The following is an 18,217-nucleotide window of genomic DNA, read 5'->3' as shown; positions in this document are numbered from 1 at the left end:
TTACAGCACCCAGAGATACACTATTGAACTTTTATGCTGACTTACAGCTCAAGCCTATGCTTGTCTACTCAGAAGTAAGTCCTATTAGAGTCAATAGGCCTTACTCCCAGGAAAGTGTGAATAGGACTGGGCTGTTAGTTATACACTAAATGCTTAAGGGCAGATGGATTGAGTCATATGGGGGTTTGGCCCATTCCACTAAATAAAGACCAAATCCTTTTTGTGAAAGGAGAAATCGGATCACACAGCCCCGAGAACCAGTTATGTGTGCTGATCCTTGCCTGCCTCATGGGAATATTGTGAGCCGTTTAATTAAATCATGTAAGCAAAGCTCCAAGTTCTTTGAAGGCAGATTTGCTACTTATGTACACACCATTATTATTCATACATATAGCACATTTTACTGAAGGCAGGACACATTAAATGAACGTATCACCATAAAACATAATCTGTCATAAAGAGTTCATTATATGAGCTCCCATGGTAGCATCAAAGACTGTTGGAAATTACTGTAACCTTGACAGAAGAGAAATAACGTCCTTTTCAGAAGCTGTCAGCGGTTCAGAGAGGAAAGCTATGTTCAAAGTCTTCCCTAGGATGTGAGCGACACAGAACAAGTTAAAACAGGTTTATTTTTTATTTTTTTTAATCGCTTGCCTTGCTTAAATAAATTGGGCTGGGCTATCCACAGCAAGGAAGAATTCAATACATTCCTGATAATGAAGAATCATACTCCACTGCGTTTATTTTTCTCTCTAGGATGTCGGGTGATGATGAAGGGCTGTCTCACCCACTGCAATTTTAGACATACCTATCTGCACAAGTGCTAGAGACACATAACGATACTTAACATTTTTACAGGGCTTGTGTAAAGCACTTTGCATATACTATTGCGATGCATTCCTTACAACAACCCTGTAAGGTAAGCTTGTATTATTATCCCCATGTTGCAGCTGGGGAAGCAAAGGCTAAGAAGTGGCTTGCCAAGGCCACCTTGTGAGAATTCATGACAAAGGTGAGATTTCAACCAAGGAAGCCTTGATTCATAGCTGGGTCTCTTACAGCCTGATCCTAACTGGGTATTTCTGGCAACAGAACTTGGTTTTGCTGTCAGAAATGGCCAAATGGCAGTGCAGAGTATGCATCTTGGGGCACAATCCTAATCGTCTACTCAGAAGTAAGTCGTGTTCAATGGGACTTACTCCCAGGAAAGTGAGGTTAGGATTGCAGCCTTAGAGGCCATATTGGAATTGCCACTGTAAATGGCGGAGGCTTGCCGCCGGACCCAGCTACATCTGCCACTGAAGCTAAGCAGGCAGTGGGGGCAAGGAGTGGGTGGAATGGGATGAGGATTGGGGCCTTCAGGGAATATGGTGAGCAGGCAGAAGATGAGTATCAGCAGCAATGGCTCTGCCAATATTCTCCACTTGGACTTGAGCCAGCTAAAGAGCTAGTGCAGGTCCAAGTAGACCTATAGGAGCCCATTTGGGAGTGAAATGATGTAAGAAAACATTTGTTTACCTCTGCAACCCCGCATGGCCTCTGGCTGTCTGTAGGTTAAAGCGGAGGCCTGTACCAGTGCAGCTGTGTCCTGTGGGCAGGCACTAATTATGAATGGACCCTTAGACACTACGCCCCACTAGTCCCCAAAACACATAGAAGCATGCCATGAGAATGTATTGTATATGTGGGAAATGCAGGTTTTTCCAACCTGCAAAACATTTTACCTGGAGATATGCACTGGGAATACCCACTGTTAGTCAGTGCAGACATTGTTGATACATGTATGTAACCTCTGTTGTGTCACTGTTTCTAAGTCATATTTATTAGATAGTATTTATATATTGTTTTCAACTGGAGGAGTGGTTGTAGTATTATAGAATCTATGAAGGGGGCTTGTTTGCCCCTTTATTTATAGATTTCTATAGCCATTTCTCAATCAAAATGATCCCCAAGGCAGCTTACCATACCTACTGTATAAAAAGCAAACCAAGAGCTCTTTTGTCCTCTGGCCCGTGGCTCCTCCATGCCCCAGGTAACTGGCAGTTGGAGCAGAATACTTTCTGGTAGGAAGGGGAAAATGAATTCCCTGCAGCTGCTTCATTCTTTGGTCAATGGTGGAGATTAGGCCGGTCTTCCCCTCACCATGATATTCATTCAGGGAGACAGGGATGCAGACATTCAGTTCAAGTACATTCTTTTACCTTTGATAGGATAGCCACTTCCCTGGACTCCTGAATTGGGAAAAGCACTTTTTGAAAGACAAAGGACAGGTGAGGTGGCTAGCCCCAATCCGGCCCCCCATCTCCAATGGGCACTCGGCCCGCTGGAGATCTGCTGGAGCTCTTGCTGGCCTGATGCAACTGCCCTGCCCATCTGCAACCCTCCCATTCAACTGCGGAGGCTGCAGCTGAGTCCAGGTGTCAAATGGGGGTAAGAAGTCCTGGGTCTGTTTGTCCCGCTGTTTGGGTTGGGGGGGCAGGGGTAGGCACTGAGGAGGGATGGGAAACTGTGGGTCTATTTGTGCTGCTTGCGTGTGCTGGGGGGTAGGCACTGCAAGGGAGAAATCACAGGATGTTTGAATGCCACTGGAGAGCATGTCTACTCTGCAGTAAGTCCCATAGAGTCAGTGGGGCTTACTCCCAGGAAAGTATGGATCCAATTGGGCTGGGTTGTGAGTGCTTGGTGTTGGAGGTGGGCCCTGCAGGGGAGAACTCATGGGATGTTTGAATGGGGAGGAAACCTACTGCTTTTGTTTGTTGGGGTTGCTGGCAGAGAGGTAGGAAGGTAGAGGTCCATTTGTGAATGGGGAAATGCACACAGCTGCCTGCCTGCTTCTAAGTTTGTTTGGTGCTGGGTGCAGACTGAGAGAGGGAGACAGGCAGCTCCCTTCTCTGTGTGAATGAGGAGACAAACTCCTGTCCTGAGGGGGCAGGTGCCCACCAGCTCCCTGGCTGATTGTGTTCCTTTGCTGCTGCTTGTTGTCAGGATTGGGGGGGGGGGGCAGAGTGAGAGTAAAAACATGCTTCTGCATGGGGGGGGGAAGGAGCCCACTCTGCCTCCTCTTAAGTTTGTTCTGTACTTTTCCCTGGGAAGAGGTGTGTTATATGTGTCAGGAATTATTTTAACAACCCCCCTTTTCTGGATCTCATGTGTATTACAAAAAAGCTCAGTAAAATTCATTCATTCATTTAAGTCCCATCTCTAATATATTCATTTCTGTAAATTTATTCAAATTTGAAATGTAAATTTCCCCCGGCCGTGGACATAGTGTCAGAGAGATGATGTGGCCCTCCTGCCAAAAAGTTTGGGCACCCCTGCTATAAAGTGTGTATACATTTTCTTGAGATACCTTGGATACTGAGGTTTTTGTTTCATACCTCCATTTTGTATAATGATTAATATAAAAATAAAGTTCTTTCATTGCCAGTTCTCAGCAAACAGGAAAGAGAAGGCTTGGAGGGAAGACAAAAAATACAATCAAAAACATCATGTTTACAGATCCTAAGCACACAGCAAAGAAGGCACTGTTGGGATGCTATGTGGAAAGCAGTTCTACAGGAGATGAGAGGTAACTTTGGAGATGTGCATCAAGAGTCCTCAAGCTTATTTCCACATTTCGCTGCATCAAAGGAAAAAATATTGTGTCCAGCTGAGTGACAAAACAAGATAGGAAGCTAATGTACCAAAAAGAAGGGAAAGAAGAAGTAAAAAATACCCTTGATGCAGCCCTTAGGAAGAAACAGGTTCTTCTTTAAAGACTGAATGGGGAACAACACAGCCTGAAATTGTATGTGTTTGTTTAAAAAAACAAAAAAAAAACACCTGATAGATATACAAGAATAGATTCAGGCCCATCATTTTTAAATTGTTTCCAACACTGACACCACAAACCTATCAGGCAGGGAAGTTTTAAAGAATGTGGATTCAATGAAGAGGTGAGATGGATGGCTCGGTTTTTCAGCGAATGCAAATTAGAGCAGCTCTGCCGACTTGAGCGTAGATTTGCCAAGTAACACCTGAGGATGTGGCTGGCTGACTCTGACCTCTGCAAGAAACAGATGACTAAACAAATGGGCAAGCACGAGAAAGATGTTTCTAAGCAGAATCATTTCAGGAGGGGCTCTACAACTAGCTGTGCTAATAATGGAGAAACTCGTTTAACAAGGAAGGAGTGCATGGACTGGTGTCCTCTCACCTCAGGCAGTTCTTGCCATACTTATTTTAACCTGAAACATATTCCCCAGTTAGTATTACCATGAAATACAGATGCAGTACTTTGGATATTAGTGCTCTGGGCACTAGTACAATGATCTTGTTCAGGTCTGAATGGTTTCATGGGAAATTGTGCATGAGATGTCATGAGAATTATCTGCACCTGTCCTCTGATTGGTCCATTGTGTTCCCCACTGGGAAAAACACCTCCAATTCTCCCAGTTAATAACATAAGGTTTTTCAGTCTATCTGCCTGAGATTGCCAGGTAGTCAAAGACCTCTCTAAAAGGTTACATTTGGCAAACTTTACATGTATAGTCCTCAGGGGGGGACTAATGGCCCAATGCTATGCTTCCCAGTGCCCAGAGCAACAGCAGCGCCAAAATCACCACTGCTGTATCCTGCAGATGCAAGGAAACTGCTAGAAGTTTCCTCAGGGGACTTTTGTCCCTTTACAAAGAAAGCCCCAGGCCGTGCAATGGGGCTTTTCAGTTCTGTGCCAGCTATTTTGTAGCCCAACACATAGGATAGGATCCAGCAGAAGAGGCCTCCACCGGTCCCATTCCACCCCCAGGCTGATCACTCCCCAGCATCCTTCCAGCTCCCTGCCTTCCCCCAACCTGGAATGCCTCCCCCCACCCAAACAGCCTGACACAGAGGATAGGATTTAGTGGAGGAGGCCTCCACTGGTCCCACCCCTTCCTGGGCCAATCACTCCTCCATCCCACCCTCTCCTCATCCTGAACAATCTCCCCCTTACCCAAAACAACTGCACCACCACTTGGCGGTGTAACTTACCCCCAGGTGCTCTCCCACTGCATCCTTCTAGCAAATGTGCTTCACGGCATGTTTGTGACACCCAGTGCAGGCAGTGTGCTCATACCACAGGTGCTGAAGCCCAGAGGATTGGGGTCTTTGTTTGCTGGACATTGGAAAGGCATATGGACATAGCCAAACTGCTGTGTAAACTAATGGTAAATAAACATTAAACCAAAATTAAAAAACACTGCAGCCACAGAAGTAAGGCACCCACATAAATGGGCATACTTGTACACCAAACTCCAGCAACAATGAGTTTGGCAAGGTGGAAAAGGAGACTGCAGTACTATTTCTAACGTAAAAAGTCAGAAGTCGCATGCATATTTCTTGAATTTTCATTTTATGTTCTCCTCTACTGTGTTCTTTCCAACTTGAAATAGCAGTTGCTGTTGCCATGCTTTGAATTTTTATTATGTTAGCCCTCTGAATGAGAAGGACTTACAACTTTCTCCTGAACAAGAGGTCAGGGCCTCATGTTAGAGAACAATATGTCTCAGCAACCAAAAAGAAGAAATGCCATTGAGGTCACTATTGTTTCAGCAGGCTTGGAGGGGACTTTATTCACTTACAAAGGCATGTTCTCCAAACCTCTAAAACAATCATGACCTCAATGACACTGTTAGGCATTTCATTAGTTTTAGACTTGGCCTCCAACTACATGATGAAGGTCAGATTCACTGCCTCTTACTTTTGAGACAGTTTGGATGCATCTATTATCTGAAATAAAGTCAATTAGTTCATCTGGACAGTAATGAACCAAGCAGGAAGTTCTGTTGTGATTGTCTTTCTGCTCTGGCCTAGTTAGGGTGCAATCCAAACGCACCCTTGGGCCAGCGCAAGTACCTTGCACCAGCCCAGGAAGGTTGCAAATGTACTGTAAAGCTGTTCATTGTTGAATTTGCCAGCTTTTGCTCAGCTTCGCAACTGGGACACTGCCTTTAGGGAGAGCAAGGTCAATCAGTTTGGGAAGAGCAGTAGAATGTAACAAGCAGGACCCATTTGCTTTTTCTTGGCATCCTCCTGAGCCAAGAATTGACCACAAACTAATCTCAAAGGAGCGGTGATTCTTTTTGGCATTTGGGCTTGATTGGGTCTGATTCATGCCCTTAGCCTCGGTTTCAAATCCCACCTTTGTTACAGCCATGGAGGGAGAGAAGGAAGAGGAGAGGAAAACTGCATCAAGTCTCCATCTTAGTATCAATTCCTACTAAGACCTCAGAGGGAGGGGGAGAGAAATACGGAAACTGGCAGCGTAAAGGCTCCATATTGATTTCAGTACCCACCTTTGTTCACCATGAACATTAAACTTAAGCTTTAATCAGTGGACTCTCAGTTTATACCCAGTAAATAATTATAAAGTTTGAAAATAAAGGTTGAGAATTTATTATTTATATTAATTGTAATGCAAAAAGGAGCTCCGCCAACATATTCCTGAGACCCCCTCACATACACCAATCTCCAAGGCAGCTTTTACATCTTTCTCCCTCCACCTTTGAAAATGGTTGTAAAGGTTGAACCAATGTTTGAACGTAACACAGAGAATTGTGTTGCAAACCATGCTTCACTGTAATTGTCAAACCTCGAGTCAGATCATTACACTGTGTTGTGTTTTGCATCCTTTTCTGCCCTCCTTAAAAATGGGTGCCAGAGTCAGTTTATACTTACATAAAGAATAAGTATTATGGAATAGGATAGCAGATCCAAGATCCAACTTTCCAACTTGTGGGGATTTGCATGACACAGAGTGGCAATGCTGAGCAATTTGAAGAAACTTGGAAACAGAGCTTGCTGTTAAAACAAAAATCAATTTCTTGTTAGTGAAAAACCAGCCAATTTCTTCCATAATACCTGGCAGCAGCTGAACTTTGGAGGATTTCATCAAACAGCATCCATGCAATTTTTTCTTCTTTCCACAGGTTATTCCATGAAATAAATTTTATCTAACAGCATTCAAGAGACCATTTGGGGTTTTGTAGCTCTGAGCTTATTCGGAATCTCAGCATCAGGTTCCACACAATAGGCAAAGTGATATATTTTTTCCCCTGTGACACCTACGTCTGGGTTCTTATCTTAGCGGTGAGTCAGACATGGTGGGTGAACTTGGAGAAAACAAACCTTGGTGAAAATGCCACTTTATAAATATTCCAATGAATTTTTTTGCTGCTAATTCTGAATGATATGGCAACTTCCAGTGGGTGCAATTAAAGACATTTTTGCTTCCTGTAAGTAATCATTGTAATCGTGTGAAATAGCCTGACAGGGCTATGGCCGTGAAGAGCTGTAGATAAAATGAGGACTTTAATTGTTACCTTCCCAGCACATACCAAGGTCAAGCACAGGCTTCAGTAGATGTACATCGCAAGTACTGAAGAACCCCCTAAACTTTGAAGAGTTGCCTAAAAGAAAATTTTTTGAGGCTACAATTACTGCAGCACAGTGATAGGAAAAGCGGCAGTTGATGTCATACATTCAGCCTTCTAACTAACATGTAAAGGCAAGGGATTTTTCTCAGTAGTCTTTCTGGGAATCCAACCAAAGATTTGCATTCCTGCAGGTAAACTCAGTTCTGTTCCTGGAGAGTGGAGCAGAACCTGTTAACTCAAGCACATACAAAAAGCCCTGCTAGATCAGGCCAAAGGCCCATCTAGTCCAACATCCTGTTCCCCACAGAGGCCCATTAGCTACCTCTGGGATGCCCACATGCAGGAGAGGCTCCCACCACTGCTCCCCTGTGACTGGTACTTGGAGGTCTACCTGGAGGTGATGCAGAGCCGTCCTGACTAGTACCCATTAATAGACCTGTCACCCATGAAATTGTCCAATCTCAACGCTGGCTATCATCACTACATATTGTGGTGACAAATTTTACAAACTAATGACATGCTATGAAAAGAAGTAACTGATTTTGTCCGGCCTAAATCTCCTGCCAGTCAGTGTCATGGAGTGTCCCCCGGTTCTAGTAAGAGGGAGAAAAACTCCCCTCTCTCCATTCTCTTCACACCATGAAGAATTTTATAAATCTCAGCCATGTCCTTAGTTGCTCTTTGCCCCCACAAGTTAAAAAGCCTCATGGGAACAGTGTCTTGGCTCCCTTGTCTGCTTCCCTCCCTACAACCAGCGACGGCTACGGCCTGGCCACTGAGTTAGCTTTTCAAACCCCTTCCACTGGCACACAGCGTTTTTAAACCAGGAGTTTGCTTGGTCTCAGAAACCTAGTCCCACCACTCCTGCAATTCGTCTCAATGGAGTCAGCAGGTCCTTGGCAAAGTCTTGCCACCAAGCCACAAAGCCCCCCCCCTTTTCCTGCCCTGTGTGCAATCACACTGATATGCTTAGTGCCCCTGTCTTTACCTCTTTGGTGGGAGTGTTTTATGTGTGGAGAGGGGAGCTGGAACTCTTTAGGAAATCCTATACCCACTTTTCCCAAACACAATGGGGACTTACTTCTGAGTAGACGTCCATTGGATTGCACTGTTAGTCTAACAGTGCATTGCTTTTTAATTTTTTATTCCCCTTCTTGGCAATTCTGCTATTATCCCCCCCATAAAGTTCTTGTTACACATTCATCCTCGCCTCCTGTTCCTCACATGCCAATGCTGAGCTACATAGGCCGATGGTCTAGCTCAGTACAAGGCAGCTGCCTATGACAGAGGAATGTCTGGATCTGTCAGTCTAATAGCAAATGTTTAATAGGTGTGAAGCTTGCACTCAATGTTATGGTATTGGATCTGAGTTGCTCGTAGATGCTTGTAGATGTCTGTCCGTCCGTCCCCCATTCCTGAGTCTCTCTTGTAGTTTGCCTCATGTTGTCTTCCTCTCCTCCCCTTCTCACACTTCCTCATTCCCTCTCTCTCCTTGTAGTACCTGGCTGTCATTCTCTCTCTCTCTTATGCAAGACAGTTGCTGGGTTTGAGTTATAGCACCGCATATGTGTGGAAGTCAGGTACTGTGGTAGGTTTGCTTGTTTAGCATTATAATCCTGGAAAAAAAAGAATGTTTCAATGCATTTCAAAGAATAATAATTCAAAAGAAACAAGAAACGACCAGCTCCGGTTCCTGTTGATGTTGATAAGGGCACACAAGGAGATTCTGCCCTCTAGTTGTACTTTCCCCGCACAGGGCCTTGCATGACACCATTATGTCATGCCAGCGCCTGGAGGGATGCAGCAGCAAAACGTCACCGAAGATCCCACTGCATCCCAGCCGAGGTCTAACATCGTGCAGCTGAGGCTAGAAAGTCATTAGAAATGTGGTTGGAGCTTCAATTAGATTTGCAGCTTAGTTATTGTAAGCTGACAGGCATGGAATGGAAAAGGAGCATGTTTGCATATGCCATCGTGTTCCATTAGATGCCCCTGTAAATACACAGATCATTCCAATTCTTAAATGAATTGCTCTGCTGAATCATGCAAAAGGTCCCTTTAACCTCTTAGGATGCAATCCTAACCCAGTTTCCAGCACCAACATAAGGGCAATGCAGCTCCGAGGTAGGGAACAAGCATTCCCTTACCTTGAGGAGGCCTCCATGAGTGCCACCCAACTGCAGGATGCAGCACATGTTCCATTGGCACTGTTATACCAGTACTGGAAAGCTGATTAGGATTTGGGCCTTATTTATCCATTTTTCCAGTTGTGGCTTCACAAAACTATTCTCTGGCCTTTCTGAACATAAACCAATATTGTCTATACTGGCTGGTGATAAACTTTCTAGGGTTCCAGGCAGGGCTGTTTCCCAGCTCTACCTGGAGATGTCACAGATTGAGCCTGGAACCTTCTGTTAAAACCACTCTCCATATATTTGTGGACTCTGCTTTCTTAGGTATATTATCTCAGCATTCTGTACTTTTGGCAGGTGCAGAGAAGAAAGAATTTCCGCAGGTGCATCGCAGTGCTGCTGTAATGAGAAAGAATGATGCCTTCCTAAATTCCTGCTTCCTTAGGATGATTGCAAGCACAAAAACCTTCTCTTCTAGGAAAGCAATGCAATTGTCAAAGAAGGGAAGAGCAATAATAATAGAAGGAGGTCAGTGAGCAGAGGGATACTTTTGTCTGTTGTGGTGGTTTTCAGGAACTCTTGGGGTTCCTTACAAACTCCAGAAGAGTTCTTCAAGGATAATCAATGGCAGACAAGTAAACTGAAAGACAATTTCTCCTGATGTTCCCCTGTATTCAGGTAGGTACTCAACTGATGTGGGCTAAGTGATCAGTGTTCTGTATGATCACAGTGCCGTGTCAAACATGCCCAAGATCTTCTGCAGAGTGGAGGGGTTCCTCAGCAGTCCATTGTTGCAGCCCCCCACACATGTTCTGGATTAAAACTGGGCCACATTTATTGAAAAGAAGGCCAATCAGCAAGATACTGCAAACTCTGTAGTGTAGTGCTTCTCAGACTGGTTCTCAAACTGATTCTCTTACATTTTGTGTAAAGGTTCCCCTGTCCCTTTAAGGGGCAGGGGAAGGGGAGAGTTAGGGAAGCGATCCCCAGGATTGCATCCGTTGGGGGGGGCGAGGGGGGTGCTTGTGACTTACTTTTAGAAGGCAGAGCTGCAGCAGGCTACAGGAGGTACGGGGAGCCCTGCGCAGCACTCCCCGAGGCTTGGAACGTTCTCTGAAAGCGGGTGCAAAGCACTTCCATTCTGTAGGAGACGCTTTGCATCCACTTTCAATGAACGTTCCAAGCCTTGGGGAGAGCTGCGCAGGGCTCCCCGTACCTCCTGCAGCAGCCCTGCCTTCTAAAAGTAAGTCACAAGCACCCCCCCTTGCCCTCCCTTAGCAGCGCGATCCTGGGGATCACGTTGCTGCCCTAGCCCCTCCCCCACAAAGACTTACTGAGGGAGTAAAGCTCCCTCAGAGTTTGAGAACCACTGCTGAAGTGCATCTGTCTCCCTTTACTCTGGAAGAGACAAGCTATTGAGTTCTCCTTAAGCATCATTAGCAAACTGCAAGCTGTAGATGGCCTCCTGATGATCCCCAGCTTTTCAACACCAGCCCCCAAAAGGGTCAAGAAAGGCTTTGACTTGGCAACCAAAGCCCGAGTGTTTACCAGCCATCATTCCCAAGCCAGACAGCTTCTTGATATCGGTTCCTGCTCCGACTCTTGCTTACCTCACCAAAATCTCTATTCCTTGTCGCTCACTATATCTACCACATGTGACCAACTGGCTAATCACACCACAGAACGGTCTGGGGTAGGCAAAAACAAAACAAAACAAACCCCATCACCAACAGCTTCTTTATTGCATTTTAAATATTTATGACTGTCATTTCACATAGCTGATCTGAAAATAGATCTGATAAATGTTCCTAGTTTTTCTATAGAAAGCTTCATGGTATATATTCTACAGATTAGCATTAGGTATCTGTAGTGAAAGTAATCAATTAAGAAAGTAATCAATTAAGTAGTGAAAGTAATCAATTAAGAAAGTAGTCAATGAACCAGTTCTTTTTATCAATTGTGAATATGTCCTCTATGGCAATCAATACTCTGCACTTTTCATACAAGAAAAGTGGGCAGGAAACAAACTAACAAATCATATGCCTAAAAGAACAAAGACCACACACTCACAGTATCTCAAAAAGGTACACAGACTTTAATGAGCTGTAGTTCCTACATACTTCATTGTAGAAAACCAACAATACTCAAACATCTAAGGCAGTGTTATTCAAACTGTGAGGCGCGGCTCCTTAGGGAGGCACCAGGAATTGAAAGGAGAGGCGCGGGATGTCCTCTCACAGCGATACAGTCACAGGCCTGGGCAGAATACGAGCCCATCTTGAGCCCGTCTCTTCGCTTTTTTTTAAAGCAGAAGAAACGGGAGTTGCTCAGCTGCAAGAGTGGCTGCTGCCGCCCCGCCCTCTTCTCCCTCCACTCCAAGGCTGCCGCCTTCTGTGTTTGCTGCATGTTGCTTCCAAAGCTCTTCGACTCCAACCCCCATCTGGCAAGTACCAAACATGCTCAGCCTGTAGTCCTTAACCCTCCTTGATCCTTGTCTGGTTGGTTCCTAGTTCCCAGCCTGGGATCGCTTCTCATCAAAGTGAAATCTCTCTTTTCAACCCCCTCCCTCTTTCACTCCCCCCTTTCGATCTCCAAACCTTCCCGCTTTCCTCCCCCTCCCCAAATAAAACGCTTCCTATTTTACCAATCACCAGGGGTCTTAAAGTTGTTTCCATGCAGTTGGCAAAGGGGGGGGGGGGAGAGAGAGAGAGAGAAGCACACACTTAACTTGGCCAGGAGCAGAAAAAGGGTACTGTTTTTAAAGTGATTTATTAATCTTGTTGTTTGACTGAAGAGGAAAGGCTGTAGTTTTAAAGAGATGAATCTTGCTATTTGAAGGGAATACTTATCAGTCATTGATGAAGTGATTGCCAGCCCAATCCTATCCACACTTTCCTGGGAGCAAGCCCCATTGACTCTAATGGGACTTACTTCTGAGTAGACATGCATAGGCTTGAACTGTGCATCTCCTAGTATAGGAGACAAATCAGCTTCCTAACCAAACCCTTATCAGCTCTGATATATTTTCATGATCTATTTTTGTTTTCCCCACCAGCTGCTGGAAAAATTTAATTAAATTACATTAATAAAGGGTTCAATCCTATCCAAGGAGAATGGGAGAAACGACTAGTTGGATTGGGGTCCACAGGGGTGTGTGTGTAATGTTGGTCAGACTGGTTGTTCACAAAGTTCATTTGATAAAACAATTCTATTGGTATGCTTACAAAGTTTAAAAAAATGAGTCCTCTTGGACCAGACAAAATCTACCCACTCCAGCATCCTGTCTCCAACAGTGATCAGCAGCTGATCATTTATAAAGGATGTATATTGCTGTGTATTAATAATATATTTTTAAGATCTGCATTTAATTAATGATATGATTAATATAATTAATATTAATATAGTTGATATATATTTAATATTTAATATTATATTATAATAAATATAATATAATATTTAATATATTTAATATAGGTAATATTTCTGGCCACTTCCTGTTTAATGATGTCACTTCCAGCCCTCAGGAACATGATGGGGAGTCATGGCCGACAGCCAGGGGGGTCAAGGGAGCCACAGGCCGGAAAAGTTTGAGTACCACTGCCTTAGTCAATGATGTCAGCAGTGTATATCCAGTGGGGAACATTACAAACACTTGGTGTAATTCATTAACTAATTAACTGGGGTTGCAATCCTATCCACACTTTCCTGGGAGTAAGACCCATTGCACACAATGGGACTTACTTTTGAGTAGACATGCATAGGCTTGTGCTGTGAGTCAAGCAACTGCTTCTATATACACTATATGCAGTATATGTGTGAATTGTAACATAAGAAATTTGTCAATATAAAATGTGTCCTCATTTTCATGGGATGATCTATCTATCTATCTATCTATCTATCTATCTATCTATCTATCTATCTATCTATCTATCTATCTATCTATCAGCAGGAAGGAATACCAAAGTAACATGTGACAGAGAAATGGCTGAAGAAAAATTACAGCAACTATAATTTTGAATCTACTTAGCAAATCATCATAATTCAAAATGGTGTCAGGCATACTTTTAAGGCAATGAAGAAAACAGTTCACTATCATAAACTGTGATCTGAGAAATCAAAAACACACCCTGTGCAGATGGAAATATACAACTTCAGAGAAGAGATTCATGGGCCAAGGGACTTTAGCGGATCAGCCCATCAGAAACCAGAAAAATAGTTCCATGAGGGTATAACATAAGTCTCAAAGTACAAGCTGGGAAACCTCTCAAGTATTATACTCTGAACAGCTTGGAAGGTGGCTGTGATACAAATGTAATAAAGATCCTAATCTTGTATCAATAAAATTCTGCTCTGAAAATTACACTAATAAGAACCCAATTCTATCCCTTGTCAGCACAGAGGGACAGCGCAGCCCTACATTGCCTTGGGTTGTAAATCAATAATAATATAATCAGTTCTCTTTATATGTGATTTGCTATCTGCGAATTCACTTATCTGCAAGGGACAGAATTGCCACCTACCTCTCGTCATCTGTGATTCTACTATCTTTATCTGTGAATACTGTGCTGGTGCACACAGAGACGGCGGGGGCTCAGCCTAGCTACGAGCAGGCAGGTGGGGGCAAGAGAGGTTGCAGGAAGAGAAGGTGAAGAGACAGTGGCCTCCTCCTGAGCAGAAGGCAGCACTGGCGCTGTGCAAGGGAGAGAGGAAGAGACAATATACAGTATGTTGCAGATGGAGAGGGGTTGCAATATTTGCAGCCAGCCAATTATACTCATTTTTTAGAAAGTTGTCTGAATTCAACTCCAGACTTGCCCCACCATCTCAGATGCTCTAGCTGAACCTTCACAACCCTGGCAATGATGAGAGGCTGATGATGAGAGGTCTCTGGAAGGCTACCTGATACCTACTCTGGGACTGGGAAAAACCGAGGGAAGCAACCAAGAGAGATGGAGGAGGAAGAAGGCTGAAGCAACCCCTTCCACGCTGCTGAACTCTGAGGCCTCATTGTCAGGCCAGCAACCTTCAACGCATCGAGGGATAACCAGCACTGAGGAGGAAGCATCAGATGTCCATGAGTCCTCACTATCGCCCAGCCTCATAGACTTCAATATAAGTTTCAGGTTCATAAAGTTCATAGTGTGTATGGTGAAGAGGTCTTCTGGCACCTAACCCCATTTTTCGCATACGCTCAATGATTTGGTATCCGTATCACCTAGATTTTCCAGCAGCCTAACCCTAGTGAATAACAAGAACTGACTCTGTTGAATGTGTTGAATGTATTGTTGAATGTGTCACAAAGTAGCAATGAAAATGAATTGAATAATCCTACTGGGGGAACATTCTGTTGTTCCTTATACTGTCTGACAAAGCAGCTAGACATCCTCCTTGGCCTGAGGACAAAACCAGGTCATTTGGCTAACAGAATGGCTAACAGTGTAACAATGTTGAAGCACCAAAGCTATAGATCTCAGAGCAACTGCCTCTGTTCACTCCGGGACTGTGTCATGTCGTCGTCCCCCCCTCCCCAAGGCTGTCAATTTTGGTTCTGCATTTTTTGTTAGACTGTGAGCCTTTTTGTGACAGGGAACCATTTATTTAATCATTTTACTATGCATACCCTTTTATGGATTTTTTTTTTTTGCAGAAAAGCAGTATAGCAATATTTATTATTAATGTCGATGACGACAACAACAACAATGTGGTTTCCCAACTGATGTTTTTGCCATTGGAAACTCTCTCTGCAAACAGAAGCAAGCAAAGCTTCCATTTCTGGAAAGCACTCCTGACAGCAGATGTGCTAGAAGCAATGCTGCCCAATTATAATGGCATGGCAACAATCCACCTATAGCACATTCCTATGGTGCCTCTGGAGTGAGCGCAGACTGTTGCAAACATGCTGTAAAGCATATTGTGATAGCATTGGAGCATTGATGGGAAGGCCTGTGCTGTCCCACTTTTGCAGTGTAGGACCCAGTGCACACCAGAGCAGGTAAGCTCCATACTGAGCAGTGGAGGGTCAGGGGTTGGTCAGGAGGGGGCAGGGGATGGGTTGATCATGTCCTGAGAAGGGGAGCAGGATCAGTGGTGCTGGTGCACACTATCCTGTCTCCTTTCCCAGGCCAGATCTGTTGACATGGATCCACTTGGACTTGCACTAGCAACTTGGCAGGCGCGGGTCCAAGTAGACCCATTGTCATGCTGGGGCTTTCCCCACAACAAGGGGACAAATGTCCCTTACCTCAGAGAGACCTCCAGACTGCAAAACTCCCCCAAAGGATATAGCACAAGCTGAGCTGTCCCCGCTGCATCAGTGTGGGGTAATTTCAATAGGATTAGGCTGCCCATTTACTATATATTCCTCAAATATTGTGTTGTGTTTCATTTAGATTATGCTTCTGATAAGGTCAGAGAACGTGCAAATAGTAAAGGGTCATCTTGGTAAATACTGAGATTCTCTCTACAAGAGAGAACTGTTTCTTGGTTACCAATCAGCATCATATCCAAATTGCACAAGAAAACAACAGGAAAGTGAGCAAAAGAGGCACTGACTCTGTGCCTTACTAAAGCACTTACTGGGTCTGTCCCACAAGTGATGTCAGAATGGATGGAGGAAGCACAAGCTATCCTGGCTAGCCAGCCTGCCTGCTTCAGAGAAGACCAGGAGATTATCTACGCCATCATAGATTAGGACTTTCAATACATTTAAATTATATATTTATATAAATTTATATAAATTAAATACATTTATATTATAATTATGGGGGTCCACCTGGACTCGCAGCTGCTCCTGGATTCCCAGGTGGCGGCTGTGGCTAGGGGGGCCTTCGCTCAGCTTCAGCTGCTGCGCTGTACTTGGATCGTGCAGACCTGGCCACGGTGATCCATGCCACGATGACATTGAGGTTAGATTATTGTAACGCGCTCTATGTGGGGTTGCCCTTGAAGATGGTTTGGAAACTGCAACTAGTGCAGAATGCGGCGGCCCGTGTGGTTACTGGAGGTAGGTGGTTTGACTCTGTCAGTCCGCTTCTCCAGCGGCTACATTGGCTGCCCATTAGTTTCCGGGCCCAATTCAAGGTGCTGGTTTTGACCTTTAAAGCCCTATACTGCTCTGGGCCAGGGTATCTTAGAGATCGCCTACTTCTGTACAATCCAGCTCATCCTCTTAGGTCATCAGAGAAGGCCTTTTTACAAGTGCCGCCGCCTATGGAGGTACATGGGGTAGCGGCAAGAAATAGGGCCTTCTCAGTAGTGGCACCAACGCTGTGGAACTCCCTTCCCCTTGACTTAAGAATGGCTCCCTCTCTTGAGACTTTGCGCTAAGGCCTGAAGACCCTTCTGTTTAAACAAGCCTTCTGAGTTCTCGGCCTTTTCAACATCTTTTCAACATCTTTTAATTTTTTACAGGCCTGATTCTTTTATGACTTGCTGCTCTATGCTCTTTTTACCTTTTTACTACTTGTTATCTGACTACTGTTTTTATGATATGTGTTAATATGCTTTTATCTGTTTTTAAATTATGTTGTTAATCTGTTTTTTAATTATGTTGTTTAATCTGTTTTTAACCTGTTGTAAGCCGCCTTGAGTCCCTTCGGGGAGAAAGGCGGGGTAAAAATAAAGTTGTTGTTGTTGTTATTAAGTCCAAAAGACCAAACTGAAGCAGAAATCTTACTGAATTTTTATTTTTTACACAGCTCTTTCCCAAGTCCTGGAGCCAAGCACTCAAATGGGGGTCCTTTCCCCCTTGTCCACTAGATACTACCACAGTACATAAGAACGTGCATGAGTTTCATCTGAAAAGCTTAGCGACATCAGTGGTGGTGATGGAACCCCAGAGTAGATTTCTCATGGTTGTGCTCCTCAGCTGCCTGTTTGGCAGGTCTGTGCAACTAGCTCCAGACAGGTTTGTGAGGCCGGTTGAAACAATAAAGTGGAACAGTCACAAGTCATTACCAGGCAGTGGTTTCTACAGGACACTGTCCTCCCATAATACAGTAAATAAAATTCCATCAGCTGAACGCTCTCTCCCATCAGAGTTTTCTAACCCAATTTAAAATGGTCTGAGTAGATTCCTAACACCAAAACAAGACTGGCATAAAATGGAACTTGACGATCTCATTTATTTGTGCCTCAGTCATGGAAGACATTTCTGAGTGAAATTCTGAAGCTACTGTTGTCGCTGACAATCTGTCAGGATGACCTCCCTTCATTGACCTAAAACTGATTCTGCTCTTTTTTTTAGGGAATACCAAATCAGATTGCCGAAATCTCTGAATAACACATCTCTCCTTCCCTATAAATATTGCTGTTCCTGGGCATGCATATGTATTTGGAGCGGAATCTCTGATATGGCCATCGTTCCCTACCATCAAAGTTCCTTATTGCTTCTGGCTCCAGCTGGATATCTGCCTGTTGGGAATCTTTCCAGTCTGTAGTCAGCAACAGGTTATGTATTGATTTTTAATAGTGTTTACTAAGGGACACTGCATACTTATGAATATGCAATTGACATGTATCCATATGGATGCTACAGAGCAAGCTAGCTGTCTTGGAAATACTGAATTGTTGCTGCACTATAGGAACAATCTATGCAACACCACTGCTTCCAACACTGTACAAAACCGATGATTCACTGTATTGGATTATATTAGTGATTTCTACTTTTCAGTGCACCATGGTCTTTTG

This window comes from Tiliqua scincoides, chromosome 1 (assembly GCF_035046505.1).
Source record: "Tiliqua scincoides isolate rTilSci1 chromosome 1, rTilSci1.hap2, whole genome shotgun sequence".
Classification (NCBI taxonomy): Eukaryota; Metazoa; Chordata; class Lepidosauria; order Squamata; family Scincidae; genus Tiliqua; species Tiliqua scincoides.
Note: the sequence above shows the minus strand (reverse complement) of the source record.